General features: G+C 39.2%; 1 protein-coding gene across 2 annotated transcripts in view; it reads right to left on the bottom strand.

Annotated features, from left to right (window-relative positions):
- The window catches only part of thsd7ba (thrombospondin, type I, domain containing 7Ba), a 364,521-nt gene extending 350,324 nt beyond the window's left edge, over positions 1–14,197 (bottom strand). The window contains exons 1-2 of one of the 2 annotated variants that reach the window (XM_057851598.1): positions 14,014–14,197; positions 7,327–7,380 (exon numbers count right to left, since the gene is read on the bottom strand). The gene's annotated coding sequence lies outside the window, so the exon portion shown is untranslated. Of the gene's footprint in view, positions 1–7,326; positions 7,518–14,013 lie in introns of those variants that run through there. The other variant, XM_057851599.1, reaches the window with a different exon arrangement.
- Between the last annotated feature and the right edge of the window lie 3,731 nt (positions 14,198–17,928).

Here is a 17,928-nt window from a genome sequence, read left to right as displayed (position 1 = left end):
CTATATGAATTGCCTTTACCTTATTACCTTATCATTGACAATCTCTCCCTTGAGTGCAATCACTGTATATACTGTATATATTTATGACCTTTTAACCTTATATAATTTTCTATACCATAAAATAAACCATAACATGAAATAAACCTTTCAATTAGCATTAAGAACAATACTTATAGCACTAATAGGCCCATTGTCAATGAAACATTATTATTTAGTAAGGCGACAGCACCCTCTGGTGTACAAAAAATGAAAGAAAAAAAATTAAAAACTGCGTCAAGGCGCTTGAGGCGTTCATTCACGGCCGACGTGCAGCCAAGCTTGGCATTGAAGAGACAGGACAGAAGAGTGTACTCTCCTTTGTTTCTTTGAAATAAGGTAATGTTTTGGACACTCTGGTGCGCTTTTTTTGGCTTTGTGCCGCTTTCCCCGCTTGCAAACAGAGCATCCGACATTCTAACTTTCCACGCATATATTTTTTTAACCCTTCATTAACCGTCGACGGGATGTTGTGCTCGTCGACGGATTTACGTCATCGATGACGTCGACTATGTCGACTAGTCAGGACAGCTCTAGTTTGTTTACTGTTTTCATTGCCATGAACCTGAACGCATCCAAAGTCTTGGATGACAAATAAACAGAGCAGAGTACACTCGCTATAGCTGGTAGTTTCTTCAATTTATTCAAACTAGGTAACGCACCGCTTTTGACCGTCAGTAATGGTAATGGCGTTTTAACGGCGGAAAAAATAATTGGTTAGATCCCAACACTGCCCTAGACCAACATTTTAATTTCTGTGGACCTGACACCTGTCCCATCGTTGTGACTGGTTGGTCAGCTACATCCCATAGGGATCACCGGTAAATCCAAAGGATTGTACTGTACATGAACGCACACTTCCATGTAGGCAAGTTTGAGTTTGATTCTAAATTAGAACTGCATGGTTTTATAGAATCACAACATTAACCACATGGTATCAAGAGGTTTTCAAAATGTCAGTAAAATGATACAAAATTTCCTTTTCCCACCAAAGCAGGGTTTGTCTCAGATTTTTCTCTTATCATCGTTTTGTGCGAAAGCTTATGCACCGAATTAGATGGCAACCGAGAATTGATTGGGTAGTGTCGGGCAACATATCAGAGACCTGACAGTGCCTCTGTTGAGTAGCGAATACTCACTTTGCCCGTCCGATAGTGGTGAAAACAATTGTCCCTGTCTGATTCCGTCTCGGTAATAATCCTCTTTGCAAGGGGGTAGAGTGTGAAAATCAAAGGCCAATAAATGTCTAGTCTACTAAGTCTCCGATTCTCCAATGTTCTATTACTTTTTCTAGTCACAGTGATCTACGGCAGTATTCCACAACGTTTTTTCTTCATGAAATGGTTTCACGTTAACCAACCCTAAACGAAGACAAATTACAATTTAGCTTTATGGTAAATGTAGTTGTTGTGATTACAGGTAGACCTCCGATTTTATTGTTGTTGTCCTTTTTATGAGCCAGTTCATTCTTTGGGTAATGGGAGACAATGAAAATTGAAATAAAGGATGTCGGAAATGGACGTAGTTTTAAAAAGTAGTAGTTTTGAAAGCTAATAGACACTTTTATGACCCTCTTACCTGAGCGCAAGAATCACATACAGAGATTTGAAGTAAGACTGGTAAGCTTGTCTCTTAAATGCATATTTTTCTTGAAAGTTGTCAGCTTTCGCCTTCAAAAAATGTTTTTTTATTCATTTTGGCTTTCAGCTTTTAGACTTTATTACCATATTACACGGCACAAACAAGCGCTTTGACATGTGTTGCAAAAGTAGATACTCCTGAAAGTTAAACTTTTTCCATAGTCTCAATCCAACTTTATTTCTGTAGCACTTTATAAGAAACCACACGGCAGGGTTTCCCTCAGGAAACTTGCAAAGGAATATTATATGTTATTGTAAGCAATTTGCCAGTACTTAAACGTAGAGTTTTTACCAAGTTTTAACCAAATAAAACAACAACAAAATGCAATATAGTGTGAAGGCAAAGCTAGGACAGGTTTGTGCACAGATCGACCATTATATCTCACCACTGGGTTATCCTCCTCAACACTAGATGGGGTTAAAATATGTTTTTTTTGGAGCAAAACTGTTTCAACCTGGCTTAAGAAAACTATGAGAAACCCTGCACTGAGTATGTATTATAATGCTTGATTCATAAGATGAACGTCCAATCATGGAAGGATCTTTCTGAACAAATCTTTTTAACGAACCAATTCTCGTTATTCAGTACACAGCTGCCATTTCTATCTGTAGCCTGCTGTAGGTGTAACACACATCCTGCAGTAGTTTGATACAAACCACAGCACTACTATTTCAATCAATAATCAGGCTAGGATGCAATTAGTAATGTGGAAGGCTTGTGAGATTCACATCAGATCAATCGAGCATCGAGGCGGTCTACTCATTTGAGTGATTCACAACCCAACAGTTTGTCCCACGCTGAGCCTGAATTCATGCCGTCTATCTTCTTTATATGAAGCATTCAAGGTTGGAAATATGCATCTGTCAAACGTCCCCCATTACCCTGGCTGCCTGTCACACCTGGGGCAGCTCACAACCAGCCAGAAAAAAAGACAGAGTGGAGCTGTCAGCAAGAGAACCCTCAGTGGACTGAAAAGGCACCAGCTTCCCCTGTCTCCATGGCTCTAATTTCCTCAAAACTCTGATATTTTTCTGGGTCCTTTGCTAAGTGCTAGGTTAGTGACAAAGACTGCACCGGGCAGGCAGCTGAGGCGGCTTCCTTTTCGTCAAAGTAATGATGGTTTTATTTATTGAAACGAGACAATTTCTCGTATGTTGGATATATGTCTAAGAAAGCTGGGCTGGGTTGAAGAATCGAATGTAACGCAGTTCGAAATGATGGGTTTGAGACAACTAAAATACGGGGAGTTTAGTTGCTCTACACCAGTTATTCTCGAGAATTTACAGCAAGTACAACTTCAAAGAATATCAATCTATGGGGATCATCATCTAGGCCAATATTTACTCATTGGCTGCCACTGACGGTGCTCAACACCACTCCATTTTGACTGGGAGGGGCAAAAGACCATTCGCCATAGAATGGAATGGATGTATAGCGCTGTGGGTGGCATTGAATGATGAGCATTCACAGCCAGTCCCATCATTTGCTGTCAAACCTCCCCGTCAAAATTGATTGGACGTCCTGTACCGATCAATCAGTCGGGGCCGATTTCATAAGTTTTGGGGGACCCATGATTGGTTGATCACAAAAAATATAGCAGATTTTGTCCGGCATATTTGTTTAGAATTCTATCCACATTTGCCCACTAGCATTTGGTAGCACAGATTTATGGTCATTAATATGAGCATATAAATGCATTTCTTGTGCGTTTTCATATTTTCGCGACTAACAATGTTTAATATTGTAATATTGGCTGCTGCTTTTTGCCATGTTAATGTAGTAAGGAGTGAATTTTGTATTGTTGTTTTACACACACACAGGGGTTATTTTTATTTATAGGGATCCGTGGATAGACTTAATTCTTAAAAGATAAACATTATTATGAGTTACAATAATTTGATATTTAAACCCCTCTTGATGTTTTCATTTTTATACAGTTCATAAAATTTGTTTAACTAGTAGGTCGGCATTGTTGTTGACGTCGCAGGGCAGTAATGTCACTGGGTGAAGCTGCCGGTCTTCCAGAGTATGACTCTAGCGACATAAACATGTCATCTGTTCAACCCTTTCAATTTGAACCTGAGAAGAACAATAATGAGCATGACAGCACTGTTGATATTTCACAAAAACGAGCAGCAAAAGCAAAATGAACAGGAAAAACAGGATGAGACGAGACGAGAGTATGACAAAAACGGTGTTCTGCCAAAATGTGCTACTGTACACTTGTGCTACCACACATGTTTGACATTTAAAGTACTACCTTGCGCTTTCTGCTTGTTTTGTTTGGATGCATACAGACAGAACATACTAAAGATGACTTAAGAAAATACTTCAACGTAGTAATATCAAATAAGAGGGGTTTAATTACACTACGTGACTAAAGTGGTCAACAGATTAACAATCTGCTTTAAAGCTACCACAAGAAAACACAATGCTTAAAAGAATGGGGGGAAACAAATGCAAAATGTATTTTGAGGCAATGAAAAGGTAATAAAAGATTCAGTAAAACCACAAATAGTAAGTACTTGCCGCTTTTAACCGGTGTGCGCATGTGTTGGACGTCTCGCTGCGTACAAGGAATTGCAGAACATCGACATTGTAGGTCTAGTGACCGTGACAAACTACGTCATCACCCCGAGTGTCCATTGTGCGCATAAAATATGGCGCCCTCTGTAGGTCAAAACATGTACTAAATATTATATATTTTTGAATTAATGACAATATTTTATGTGTTTCTTATAAAACTTTTGTAAAAGAACAATTTCGGCTTGTTAGAGCCTTTAAGTCCTAGGTTCCCTTTAAACTCTTGATGGCATCATTACTCTGTCTTTCCTCTTTGACTAAATTAAGTCAGATACCAGTTTAGTGAAAGCTTACATTTGGCTCACATTAAAACTGTTGCATAATTAAAAGGTATTAAGATGTTAAAAAAAAAAAAAAAAAAAAGACAGTCATGATATAATTTGATAGTTCAATTCTCCAGAAAAGTTAATTATTAATTTTGTTAAATCCCATGATTTTATGTAAAGCAACACACTGCTGCATTTCTCTCGAGCTTAGGAAATGTATTTTATTTTATTTAAGACAGAACTACTGGACGTTTAAAAATAAATAAATAAATAAATAAAAATCACTATTCAGGTCTTACAATAAAACAAGATTCATTGGAATGTTAAAGCTGCATGCATTTGTTTATTAAAAAAGAACTAATAAAATAATAAATAATTGAAATGGGTTGGTCAGTCTTTTAGGAAAAAAATGAGTGATTCAGCAGAAAATTGTGTCCGGTGCACCGAAAGTAAAAATATGTCAATTTAGTGGGCAAACGTTTTCTGAAAAAATGTCAGGTTTTGGTTATTTTCATAAGCAATAACTTATTAACTGCACCCTGATTTTGGAAAAAATAATAAAAAAAATAATAAAACGGTTATGTACTTTGGGATTGAGTTCATTATATTAGACCTAGAAGTTGTACTGAAGCATTTGAAATAGAAGAAGTTCTGAAACAGTAAATGTGAATCTTTTGGAGTTTAAGTTGAAGATAGCTGAACTGTACTTAATTAATGTACTCTACTGGATTAACGTGAATGTTCAAATCACCCTTATGCTGGGAATTGAAATGTGTTTATCACTCATTGTCGTCCAGTTAATTTGAAGTTGTCCATCCATTTGCTGCCACACATCCCTCCCAATTAAATGGATTGGACGTCTGGCGCCGTCAATGGCAGCCTATGAGTTTAAAGAGGTTGCTTGAACATTGATAGTCAATCTTTGGCAACTATCATTTAGTTTAACAAAATTGAATGAAACACAATTTACCAAGAATTAAAATTCACTTTCCAAATATTTCACAGCTATGTCAATTGTAGACGAATAATGAGGAAGCCAATGTATGAAGGCAAAATACAACTAAAAAAGCAGCCATGAAGTCTTTATGAGTTTTGTCTGCTAAGGGTGTTGTATCATCATCCAAGCTGCAGCACAGTGGTAAGTGTGGTAAAAAATGCATTCAGTTGAGGTTTAAATAAAGATGCTCCAGCCGCAGATGCGCCCATTGTCTATGTTGTATAACTTCGACAACCAATGTCTTTTCACATCACAAAGCTATTTCTCTTATTTCTCCCCACAGTCCAAGAGAGCACTATAAACTCCATCATGAATGAAATATAAGAACAGCGCTGTATTACTTATGAGACTTAATGTAACTTTGCTCTCAGCTAGTTTCAGGTTTCATTTTCATGCATCAGTGTGTATTATTATACAGCAGCCAGTGGCACATTAGAAGAGCGTAGTTCACAGATTAGTTATCAGCAAAGACCACCTTTAATCAAAGCAATAATGCCCACATTAATCATTATTGCAAAAACCATCTTACAAGGCTCCTCCAGATAAATTGGAGGCATTACGGCCGGCCGACTAGCCCACCAAAACCACATTAGTCAAGTGACTTCGTGAGTTTTGCAGAGGATTTTCAGATCTTTTATTTTTATTATTATTTAAACTTGATTACGTTTAAATTGGTTTTCGTGAGATTGAAATTCAATTTATCCCTACACAATTAACTCATTCACCTCCACTGCCAGTGATATACATCAATTTCATTTGAACCAGGAATGTTGGCATTGAGTGGTCATGCTCCAATGCCATTGACGATGCTAGAGGTCCAATCCATTTTGACTGGCAGCGATTGTTCAATCGTTCCCAAGCCCTCACAGTCATAATTGATTGGACGTCTAGCTCCATCAATGGCAGCCAATCAGTTAAACACAATTAGTTCTAATTCAGCGCTCATCATGAAGCTTGAAATGAATTATTTTGGTCAAAAAAAAATAAAAAATAAATAATAATCTTATAGTAATGTCGCTTCAGTCAGTTATAGCTTAACCTTCTCCTGTGTCACACAACAGTGGACTTCTAATCATCTAATCATCCTGTTTCTCAAACCAGAAGAGTTAATGTTCCGTGCACACCGATTTACGCTCTGTGTCATCGTGACTGCACACGTGTCTCTTCTCTGCTATTCTTTTTTACTGCTTTATTTTCCTCAAGCTCTCCCTAGTGCCATCTACAATCAGGAGAAGAGCCATTCAAAATGTGCAGAGACTCAGATCTTCTCGCACTATGCAGATTGTGCATGGTTCCGTCTCTGACTGAAGTCATATCAAATTGAAGTAGGCTTCATTGACAACTTCATAGCCATCAAGACTGCGTATATTTTTTTCTAAGTTTGTATTTCAAGAAAGTACAGTGTGAGAGTCCACTCAACACCTGCTGATATTGAGCGCCAACAACCCAAGCTCATACTCCCCCAAGTTCCATGCACCAGCTTTGATGATGATGATTTACCGCATGTTTTCTGCCCCCCTTCCCACAAGCTGAAGGCACTTCTCATTCTCCCTCTTCCACAATTCAAACAAGATTGCTGTGGTTGTCATCTCCACACTTCATAAGTCCTACTTGGACACTCCACTAAAGGTATGAAACAACTTACCTCGCACTGTCTCTTCGAGCCTAACATCAGATTCATCACGGCAAAACAGCGCAGAACAACACAGAGAAATCAATTTGTCCACACCGGCCAGTGAGCAATGAGCTTTCTAGTGTTGCGGCACCTCAGTGCAAAGTGAATAAATCACAAAAGGGTCTTACCTGGAATCTGGGTGATGCGGCTGCGGCTGCTGCTGTTTGTAACAGATCATATCTCTGCAAGTGGGACAGCATCCGAGAAGAGGAGGACGGAGAGGAGAGAGAGAGAAAGAGAGAGAGGAGGTTGAGCAAGAAAGAGAAAGAAAGTGTCGGTGGGCTCCAAGAAATGAGAGCAAGGAGAGAGCTGTGGCAGTATTGCTCTCACACAGCGCTGCGTTACACTGAAGAGGATGTACTGGCTCTGGGAGGTGCTACTACTCAGCCAAATGACATCTGCGTCACTCTCAAAACCATTGGCTAAGCGAAATGATTTCCTAATAAGCCATCCTGGCTGTGCCTGAGTGAACACACCCCCTCTTTCTTGCATATGTACTCTTTATGCAGCCTTCAAAGATCTTTGCCGCCCCTCCCTTTCTCAACTCACTACTATTCTCTTTAGCTCTTTTCTCTCATAAATCGTCCCCAGTGGAAAAGACAGTCATTTTTTTTTTTTTTTTTTTCAAATTGTTGCAGTAACAGTTTTCTTCACGGTCACTCAAAAAAAAAAAAAAGAACTTTGAAGACTGCAGTATTTCATAAGTGAATTTTATATTTTTGAAATGCCGGCCAGTCCAGGTTGTACCCCACCTTTAACCAAAAGTCAGCCGGGATTAAGTCAAACCCACCTTCATGAAATTGGTATTTTTACGCAAGACATGAAAATTTGTTCTTCAATTAAGATGCTGAACTTAATTTACCATCAGGGAACATCTAAAGTCATCAGTTACCATTTCCAGTTATCCAGCAGTCTCTCTTATCCCCTGGCACTTCGTCCAGTTCTTCGGGGGAGAGCCCAAGGCATTCCCAGGGAACTGTCTGACAGTTTCTTCATTGTGTCTTAGTGGGCCCTCCTCCTCCTAAAGTAGGACATACCATCAACACCTCACCAGGGACCATCCTAACAAGATGTCCGAGCCCCCTCATCTTGCTCCACTCAATGCGGTAGACCAGCAACTCTACTGAGCCCCTCTTGGATTGTTTCTCACACTATCGCTAAGATAAAGCCCAGCCACCTTGCGAAGGAAACTCAGTCGGCTGTCTCTATCAGAAATGTTGTTCTTTGGGTCTTAACCTACAGCTTGTCACAATAGGTTAGGATGACAGACCAATACAGAGTCTGCATCTGTTCAGACTATTTCTCACTCCATCTTTGCTTCACGTATAAACAAGACCCAAAAGGTACTCATCCGCAAGTTGGAAAGGGCACTCTACCTTTTCCCCACTCAATTCCATGGTCATGGATTTGGAGGTGCTGATTCTCATTGTGGCTGCAATTCACACTTCACTGCAAACCGCTGAAGTGGAAGGTGAAGATCACGAACTGATTAAGCCAATAAAAACATCTTCAAAAATCAGAGATTCACATCTTGGGCCACCAAACTGCACCACCTTTTTACCTTGGCTTCCTGTAGAGGTTCTGTCCATGAGGGTTATGAACAGAATTTGTGACAAAGGACAGCCTTGGTGGAGTCTAACCCTCACTAGAATGACATCTGATTTACTGCCAGCAATGCGGACCAAACTAACATTCTCCAGAAGATCCATCGACTCAGTTTGGTGATGAAGAGTCAAACATCTTCTCCAAGCCCATAAAATAAATGCAATAATATTTTTATCAATAAATCACCATCTTTTAGCATCAAGACCAGCACATACTAATACAGAAATTTAATTTCACATCTGGTAAGGCAAACTGATCACAGCTGTCACCATCCATTTCTAATCTTTAGTTTTAACATTTATCTTACTTTTACTTTTTGTATGTGGGCTCTCCTTGTGTTTGACTTCATATGCTGCCCTTCTGTTTCCACTGCAGTTATTCCTTGATGAAACCACAAAAGGTTGACCTCACAACATTACACTTTACTGATCAGTCAGAGGCCATGGTCAAAATTGCTTTAGCTCGCTGCTGCACTGCAACATGCTCCTCCTGTTATGTGAGTGGGTGGGCATACAGTATCTCCAGTGAAAAGATTTTTGAAAGCGTGAAACTGTGAAAAGAGAATTATAATTGCAGACATAGCATTTAATGTTTAAGAGATTCATAAGCACATCTAACAGTGCTCGACAGTCAGCTCTACTCAGGTTTGCCAAGTGAAAGAGTGATCTAATAATGAGTTATTTCTTCTAGTGATGTGTTCACCTTTAACGAGCTATCAGAGTAATCAGCAATAGATAATTTAGTGGTATCCTCACGTCCTCCTGAAAGTGTACTCATGCACACCCATTCAAAGTCACATACTGATGGCGGACAGTGCCATTCAGGTGTCACAGCACTCATCAGGAGCCATTATGGGGTCAGTGCCCAGCTGAAGGACACTTGAATGTAGTCTGAGGGGGATACAGAATTAGAATCCTTCTTCTCAAACCACTGAATCATTACCCAGACAAGGTTTATATTAGCCAGTTACACACACAAGTAGCATAATTACATTTGGATTGCCAGCTAAATTGTCCTTTACAAAATAACTAAGCATTATAGCCTACCTGAACACTGACATGCGCATATGTTCAGTATGCAAATACAATGGAACAACATTGGGCAGTGGCAACATGGCAGTAAACATATAAAACAAATAATATTTCTCACTCAAATGGTGCTTATACTGTATCAATTTTATTTAAAGTGTGTTAAATTTGCCTCTTCCGTCTGGAAAGAAAAATTCAGTTTTATTAAAATTAATAAAATAAGTACAAATATTGCCATATAGTATATATTTTATACTATATGGCAATATTTTCTTACTCAACAGGTTACTCAGCAGGATTTATTCTTCCTAAAAAATACTCAAACAATTAAAACGTAAAATAAAAGCGAATTAAATAATGATAAAATAGTAATATAATGCAGACCAATGGAAATGTATGTATGTATATAGTCCTTCTCAAAAAATTAGCATATTGTGATAAAGTTCATTAATTTCTGTAATGTACTGATAAACATTAGACATTCATATATTGTAGATTCATCACACACAACTGAAGTAGTTCAAGGCTTTTATTGTTTTAATATTGATGATTTTGGCAAAAAAGTCAAGAAAAACAAAAAATCCCCATCTCAAAATATTACCATATCATGAAAAGGTACTCTAAAGAAGCTACTTACCTAATCATCTGAATCAACGAATTAACTCAAAACACTTGCGAAAGATTCCTGAGGCTTTTAAAAACTCCCAGCCTGGTTCATTAAGGCCGAGTTATACTTCCGCGTCAGACCTACGCCGTCAAGGAAGAATCGAGTTACGACCCTACGCCGTAGGCTTACGCGCGCCTCTCGAATTTTCTAACCTTCGCGTCACCTAGACGTGTATGACGTGACGAAAACGGACTGTGATTGGTCCGCTCAGACTGTTGTTTCCGGTTTACTGCGAAAACACCGCCATTGTAGAATAGAATCAAACATTATTTTCTACACGCAAAAATGCACCAAGCCGACGGGAGTATCATCGAAGAGCAAGTCTCGTCAAGACATTATTATTGTGATTGCCAAAAGGCAAGGTCGGCGATCGGTAAAAAAAAAAAAATGGAAGAACCACCGAGACGTGGGTGTTCGGAATCGAGTGGCCACACGAAGCGGTGACCCAGTCGGCCAAAAACTGCCAACTTTTTATCACTTTATGTCGTATTTTTGGTTGGTGCACTTCATCATTTACTGTGTACATATGTTTCAAGTATATGAAGAATAAAGCACAGATTTGGTGTCAAAAGAGTTGTTTTGATCTTTAATTTTCAATAACAGACAGTTCACACACACAATACATCGTCACTGATTGAGAGTGCCTCGGTGCTTTTTATGATAACCTTAAAATCAAGCCTCCCAACGCAGTTTGGGAAGTTCCCTAGACGCCAGAAATCTGCTATGGCTTCCCACTGGCTGGTTGTAGGACACGGCAAACAAATCAGGCTGGAGGGCTTTGCAGACTTTGAACGCAGTGCTCGACGCCAGTTTGAAGCTAGCCGCCACAGCTAGCTCTCTCCACCCGAGTCTAAAACTCTCTGTGCGGCATCAAAAGTCGGCCAGAAAGCCTCGAAACCGTCTTCTGCGTCGCCTGCCCGTCAACATTTGTATGTTCAATATTTATTCAGTGTTGATGAGCAGAATATTTACTTTCAAGAGTTCCATCTTGCATTGTTTATTTTTTCTCCGACTAGCGGAAGTAAACAAGCATGCCCCAAAACCGTACAAACATAACGCCACATCCCTCTAGTGGCTTGGCGGTGAATTACAGAGCAACGCGTTCCCTCACCGCAGAACTATCGAATGTCGAATGACGCCGTAGTCGCTACGCCGTCACCGCAACGCGGGAGTATAACTCAGGCTTTACTCAAACTGCAATCAATGGCAAGACTGCCCACCTGACTGCTATCCAGAAGGCCATCATTGACACCCTCAAGCAAGAGGCCAAGACACAAAGAAACTTCTGAGCGAATAGGCTGTTCCCAGAGTGCTGTATCAAGGCACCTCAGTGGGAAGGAAAAAGTGTGGCAGGAAAGGCTGCACAACCAGAAAAGGTGACCGCACCCTGAGAAAGATTTTGGAGAAGGAGGACCGATTTCAGACCTTGGGGGACCTGCAGAAACCTGGAAATGGGCTACAGGTGCCGCATTTCCCAGGTCAAGCCACTTTTGAACCTGAAACAGCGGCAGAAGCGCCTGACCTGGGCTACAGAGAAGCAGCATTGGACTGTTGCTCAGTGGTCCAAAGTACTTTTTTCAGATGAAAGAAAATTTTGCATGTCATTCGGAAATCAAGGTGCCAGAGTTTGGAGGAAGACTGGGGAGAAGGAAATGCCAAAATGACTGAAGTCCAGAGTCAAGTACCTACAGTCAGTGATGGTCTGGGGTGCCATGTCAGCTGCTGGTGTTGGTCTACTGTGTTTTATCAAGGGCAGGGTGAATGCAGCTAGCCATCAGGAGATTTTAGAGCACTTTATGATTCCATCTGCTGAAAAGCTTTATGGAGATGAAGATTTTATTTTTCAGCATGACCTGGCACCTGCTCACAGTGCCAAAACCACTGGTAAATGGTTTACTGACAATGGCATTACTGTGCTCAATTGGCTTGCCAACTCTCCTGACCTGGACCTCATAGAGAATCTGTGGGATATTATGAAGAGGAAGATGAGAGACACCAGACCCAACACTGTGGATTAGCTTAAGGCCGCTATCGAAGCATCCTGGGCCTCCATAACATCTCAACAGTGCCACAGGCTGATTGCCTCCATGCCACGCCGCATTGAAGCAGTCATTTCTGCAAAAGTGCATAGCTGATATAATTAATTGTGGGTTGACTTTTTTTTTATTAAAAAACACTTTTTGTATTTGTTTGAGAAGGGGAATTTTGTTTTCTTGAGTTTTTTGCCAAAATTATCAATATTAAAACAATAAAAGGCTTGAACTACGTCAGTTGTGTGTAATGAATCCAAAATATTTTAAAGTCTAATGTTTATCAGTACATAATACGTACAGGAAATAATGAACTTCATCACAATATGCTATTTAAAAAATTTTTTTTTTTTGAAGGACTAGTATACTCCTTCTCCCCCTACTAATAGGAGCCACGTCAACGCAGGCAGGCGCTGCCCCACAGCGGCCGGAGAGGGATTCTCTCCAAATTTGTCCTTGGAAAATCATGAACACCGCACATTTTTATTAATTTATAAAACCCGGCCGGACGATACGGATAGGACATGAAAAGTGGACATGTCCGGGCAAAAGGGGACGTTTGGTCACCCTATATTTACTGCACAGGTGACAAAATACGTTAATTAAAGTCGTTAATTACCACATTTTGTTGATGGATATTTAAAGGATCATTTATATATAAAACATGTAAAAACATGTAAGGGAAAACAGGAAAACAGAAACAAAAGATTGAAATACATATTTTTGCGGAAAACCAATTGCAGAATAACAGGCATGAAGGAAAATATTTACAACAGCCATACAGGGAAAACATATCTCCAACAATGAACCGAGGAAAGAAATTCAATTCACTCAGACTAACAACAAAGGTTAGCTAGATCTAAGCGGTATGAAACTAGCAGACCATTCAATCATCTTTGTAAACACCCAGAAAAATGGGTGACAACAGCTGACCTGAATTCAAAACTATGATAAAAAGTGTGTTTTGTTTGGGGTTGCACACCCACGGCATGTACAGTATTTGCCAAAAGTTAAATTCATGTCTCAATATGCCTCCATGCCCTCCAAAAAACTAAGATTAATCCAGTGCAAACTGTGTGTGAGGAGACGAAATTGGCTGGATATCATTAATATTCAACAACAACAACAAAAAAAAGTGGCATAAGAGTCAGGTGGAGGATTAGCCAACTGTAAACTGCCAAACTTCAATCAGCAGGATTGTAGGAGATATTTCTTTCTGATAAATGATCTACAAAATGTTTTGCTTTATTGTTTATGAGTAATCTGCTACTTGAGCAAAACACGTCAGCTCAACAGCAAACTTTCTATTGAACTATTGAAAGACCATGTTTGTGCCATTAATCCACAGAACAGAAAATCCAACAAAGTAGAATATCCCTCAATGACCATGATTTGTCAGAATTTTCACATCGATTTTTTGATTGAATTTAGGCATTGAAATTTAAACATGGCCTATGTTTGGTCTCCCTACCCCAAGCAACTTACCTGATGTACTCGTATTTTCTTTTCGACTGACACTCTCCACATTCAGATAATGTTGACAGAGAAATTCGAAGGCTGCAATCATTTTGTTTTCATGCTCTATGTTGGTCAAATGGCATGGAAAGGTTAGATTAGTGGTAAAAAGCTCTGTCTTCTACCACTTGGATGTAGATCTGAAGTCATGTTGAAGGAGATGACAAAGGGGTGACAAAGGAGTATGGCAGAGACAGGAAGCGACTTGCAGCAACAGGTGAAACTAATGACTTCATCACAATTCAATTGAGACAACAAAGAAGGAACACACACACACGCTCAAAATTAAAAAAAAAAAAAAAAAATCAATAAATACATTTCATACAAACCTCAAAGTCCAAATCTAAATCAATCCAAAGACAGAAACACACAGCTAAGCCTGTCGTGACATTTCATTTATCTGTCTCCTTTGACTTTTGTCATAGTATCAGATATCCAATTTATTTCTGAGTTGTTTTATCAAGTCCTGATACCAACCTGGCAAAGAAAAAGACAACAACAATTGTGGTGTAGAATCATGACCCATCCATAAATTGTCCAAAAGTCAAGTTATCATGAAACAACTATTTTTGTTTGACAATTTTTTTTCATAACCCCTCCTTATGACTCTAAAGCGGCACATACATGCACAAACCTTATCATCAATACTACAGTTTGACATTTGCCCTGCTCCCTCATATTAGCATACACTGCTGGCCAAAAGTATTTGCACCCGTGAAATTCTGTCAGATAATGCTCAATTTCTCCCAGAAAATGATTACAATTACATATGCTTTGGTAGTAATATCTTCATTTAATTTGCTTGCAATGAAAAAACACATAAGATTAAGGATTTTAAAAAAAAAAAAAATTTTTATCATTATCGTTTTACACAAAACTCCAAAAATGGGACAGACAAAAGTATTGGCACCCTTTGAAAAAATCATGTGATGCTTCTCTAATTTGTGTAATTAACAGCACCTGTTACTTACCTGTGGCACATAACAGGTGGTGGCAATAACTAAATCACACGTGCAGCCAGTTAAAATGGATTAAAGTTGAATCAACCTCTGTCCTGTGTCCTTGTGTATACCACATCGAGCATGGAGAAAAAAAAAGACTAAAGAACTGTCCGAGGACTTAAGAAGCAAAATTGTGAAGAAGCATGGGCAATCTCAAGGCTAAAAGCCTATCTCCATAGACTTTAATATTCTTGTGTCTAACGTGCACAGTGTCATCAATAAGTATAAAGCCCATGGCACTGTGGCTAACCTCCCTAGATGTGGACGGAAAAGAAAAATTGCCGAGATTTCAACGAAAGATTGTGCGGATGGTGGATTAAGAACCTTGACTAACATCCAAACAAGTTCAAGCTGCCCTGCAGTCCGAGGGTACAACAGTGTCAACCCGTTCTCTCCGTCGGCGTCTGAATGAAAAGGGACTCTATGGTAGGATACCCAGGAAGACCCCACTTCTGACCCAGAGACATAAAAAAAGCCAGGCTGAAGTTTGCCAAAACTTACTTGAGAAAGCCAAAAACGTTTTGGCAGAATGTTCTCCGGTCAGATGAGACAAAAGTAGAGCTTTTTGGGAAAAGGCATCAACAGAGTTTACAGGAAAAAAACAAGGCCTTCAAAGAAAAGAACACGGTCCCCTCAGTCAAACATGGCAGAGGTTCCCTGATGTTTTGGGGTTTCTTTGCTGCCTCTGGCACAGGACTGCTTAACCATGTGCATGGCATTATGAAGTCTGAAGACTACCAACAAATTTTGCAGTACCATGTAGGGCCCAGTGTGAGAAAGTTGGGTCTCCCTCAGAGGTCATGGTTCTTCCAGCAGGACAATGACCCAAAAACACACTTCAAAAAGCACTAGAAAATAGTTTGAGAGAAAGCACTGGAGACTTCTAAAGTGGCCTGCAATGAGTCCAGCCCTGAATCCCATAGAACACCTGTGGAGAGATCTGAAAATGGCAGTTTGGAGAAGACACCCTTCAAATCTCAGAGACCTGGAGCAGTTGGCCGAAAAATAATAATCTAAAATTCCAGCAGAGCATTGTAAGAAACTCATTGATGGTTAGCGGAAGCGGTTGTTCACAGTTATTTTGTCTCAAGGTTGTGCTACTATGTATTAGGCTGAGGGTGCCAATACTTTTTTTGTGTTGAGTTTTGTGTAAAATGATAATGATTTTTTTTTTAAATTCTCTTTTGTGTTTTTTCATTGCAAGCAAAATAAATGAAGATATTTCTACAAAGCATTTGTAATGCAATCATTGAGAAATGGAGCATTATCTGACAGAATTGCAGGGGTGCCAATAGATTTAGCCAGCAGTGTAGATGTTACACAGAAATGTGTGATTGATCAAAAATATATTTATTACTGTCATTAACTCATGTTGTCTGAATGCTTAAAAACAAACCAACTTTAAAAAAGTAGGTCTCCAAATTTATAAAGATACAAAATCAACTTTAACCTGCCTTCTAAACTTGAAGTGGATGGAATCCTCTTAAAAACAGTTAACATTTAGCGCCAGCCCTTATATAGCGGCTTTGTTATCGCATACTGTGGCAATAAAGTCCTCTGAATGCCAGTTGTAAACGAACGGCAAATCAAAACTAGCATGTCTTGTCGTAGCAAATAGTAGATAGCGCATCCATTTAAAATTGTTCTTTTATAGCTGCATATAGTTTCAGATGGAGCCATATTAATCCATAAAATTCTGGGTTTTTGAGTCAGCCTGACGAGTTTCTGGCAAGCTTTATTTGTGTTAGTGTAGCGGATGAGAGCTATGTCGTGGCAAATTTTGGGAAGTGATTCTTTAAAAATATGTCTAATTATCATATATTTTTTATTTTTAACAAGAAAATATGCAGCTTGTTTGTCAAAAAGAAAAAAGAAAAAAACATGAATAAGCTGCTTCCTTATAAAAGCCTCAGGGTAGAAACGGTGAGAAAAAATAGCAGCTTATAGTCCGAAAAATACGGTAAGCAAAGAAGCTGCAGTTTTGCATACTACCATTTCTCCTGCTGAGCAACTTTAATCCTTTGATTTTTGGCAACTGTGAGTCTCACTCATGATATATATTTGGTTCATATCACTATAATCCTTGCTTTTAACTTTCCAAAGTGCAGCTAATTTATGATATACTGCAAATATATCACCTGTAGAATTTTTTTTCCTCACCTCATTAGATTGCGCCATGACAGTGTATTCTATTCTAAGTCAAATCAAAAAGTGAAGGTTGCACACAGCATTGATGAGTGGTTAAGAATTTGGAGTCAATGGTCTCCCTCAGGGCCCCACACATGGCCATGACTCCCTAAATTTTCAAGAACTTCCGAGACCAGAGAATAAAGAATGACTCATCCACTGATTGCAATGTGTTCCGTGTCTCTTGATATTCCAGGGATATTAAAATGCAAGATACAGTGGGGCAAATAAGTATTTAGTCAAACACCAATTGAAAGGCCTGTAATTGTCAACATGGGTAAACCTCAACCATGAGAGACAGAATGTGGAAAAAAACAAAAAATCACATTGTTTGATTTTTAAAGAATTTACTTCCAAATTAGAGTGGAAAATAAGTATTTGGTCACCCACAAACAAGCAAGATTTCTGGCTGTCAAAGAGGTCTAACTTCTTCTAACGAGGTCTATCGAGGCTCCACTCGTTACCTGTATTAATGGCACCTGTTTTAACTCATTATCGGTATAAGAGACACCTGTCCAAAAACTCAGTCAGTCACACTCCAAACTCCACTATGGCCAAGACCAAAGAGCTGTCGAAGGACACCAGAGACAAAATTGTAGACCTGAAGAGGACTGGGAGAATGTGTTATGGTCAGAGGAAACCAAAATAGAATTTTTTGGTAGAAACACGGGTTCTTGTGTTTGGAGGAGAACGAATA

Source organism: Corythoichthys intestinalis, chromosome 12, assembly GCF_030265065.1.
Source record: "Corythoichthys intestinalis isolate RoL2023-P3 chromosome 12, ASM3026506v1, whole genome shotgun sequence".
Taxonomy (NCBI): domain Eukaryota; kingdom Metazoa; phylum Chordata; class Actinopteri; order Syngnathiformes; family Syngnathidae; genus Corythoichthys; species Corythoichthys intestinalis.
This window is presented reverse-complemented; position numbering and strand designations above follow the sequence as displayed.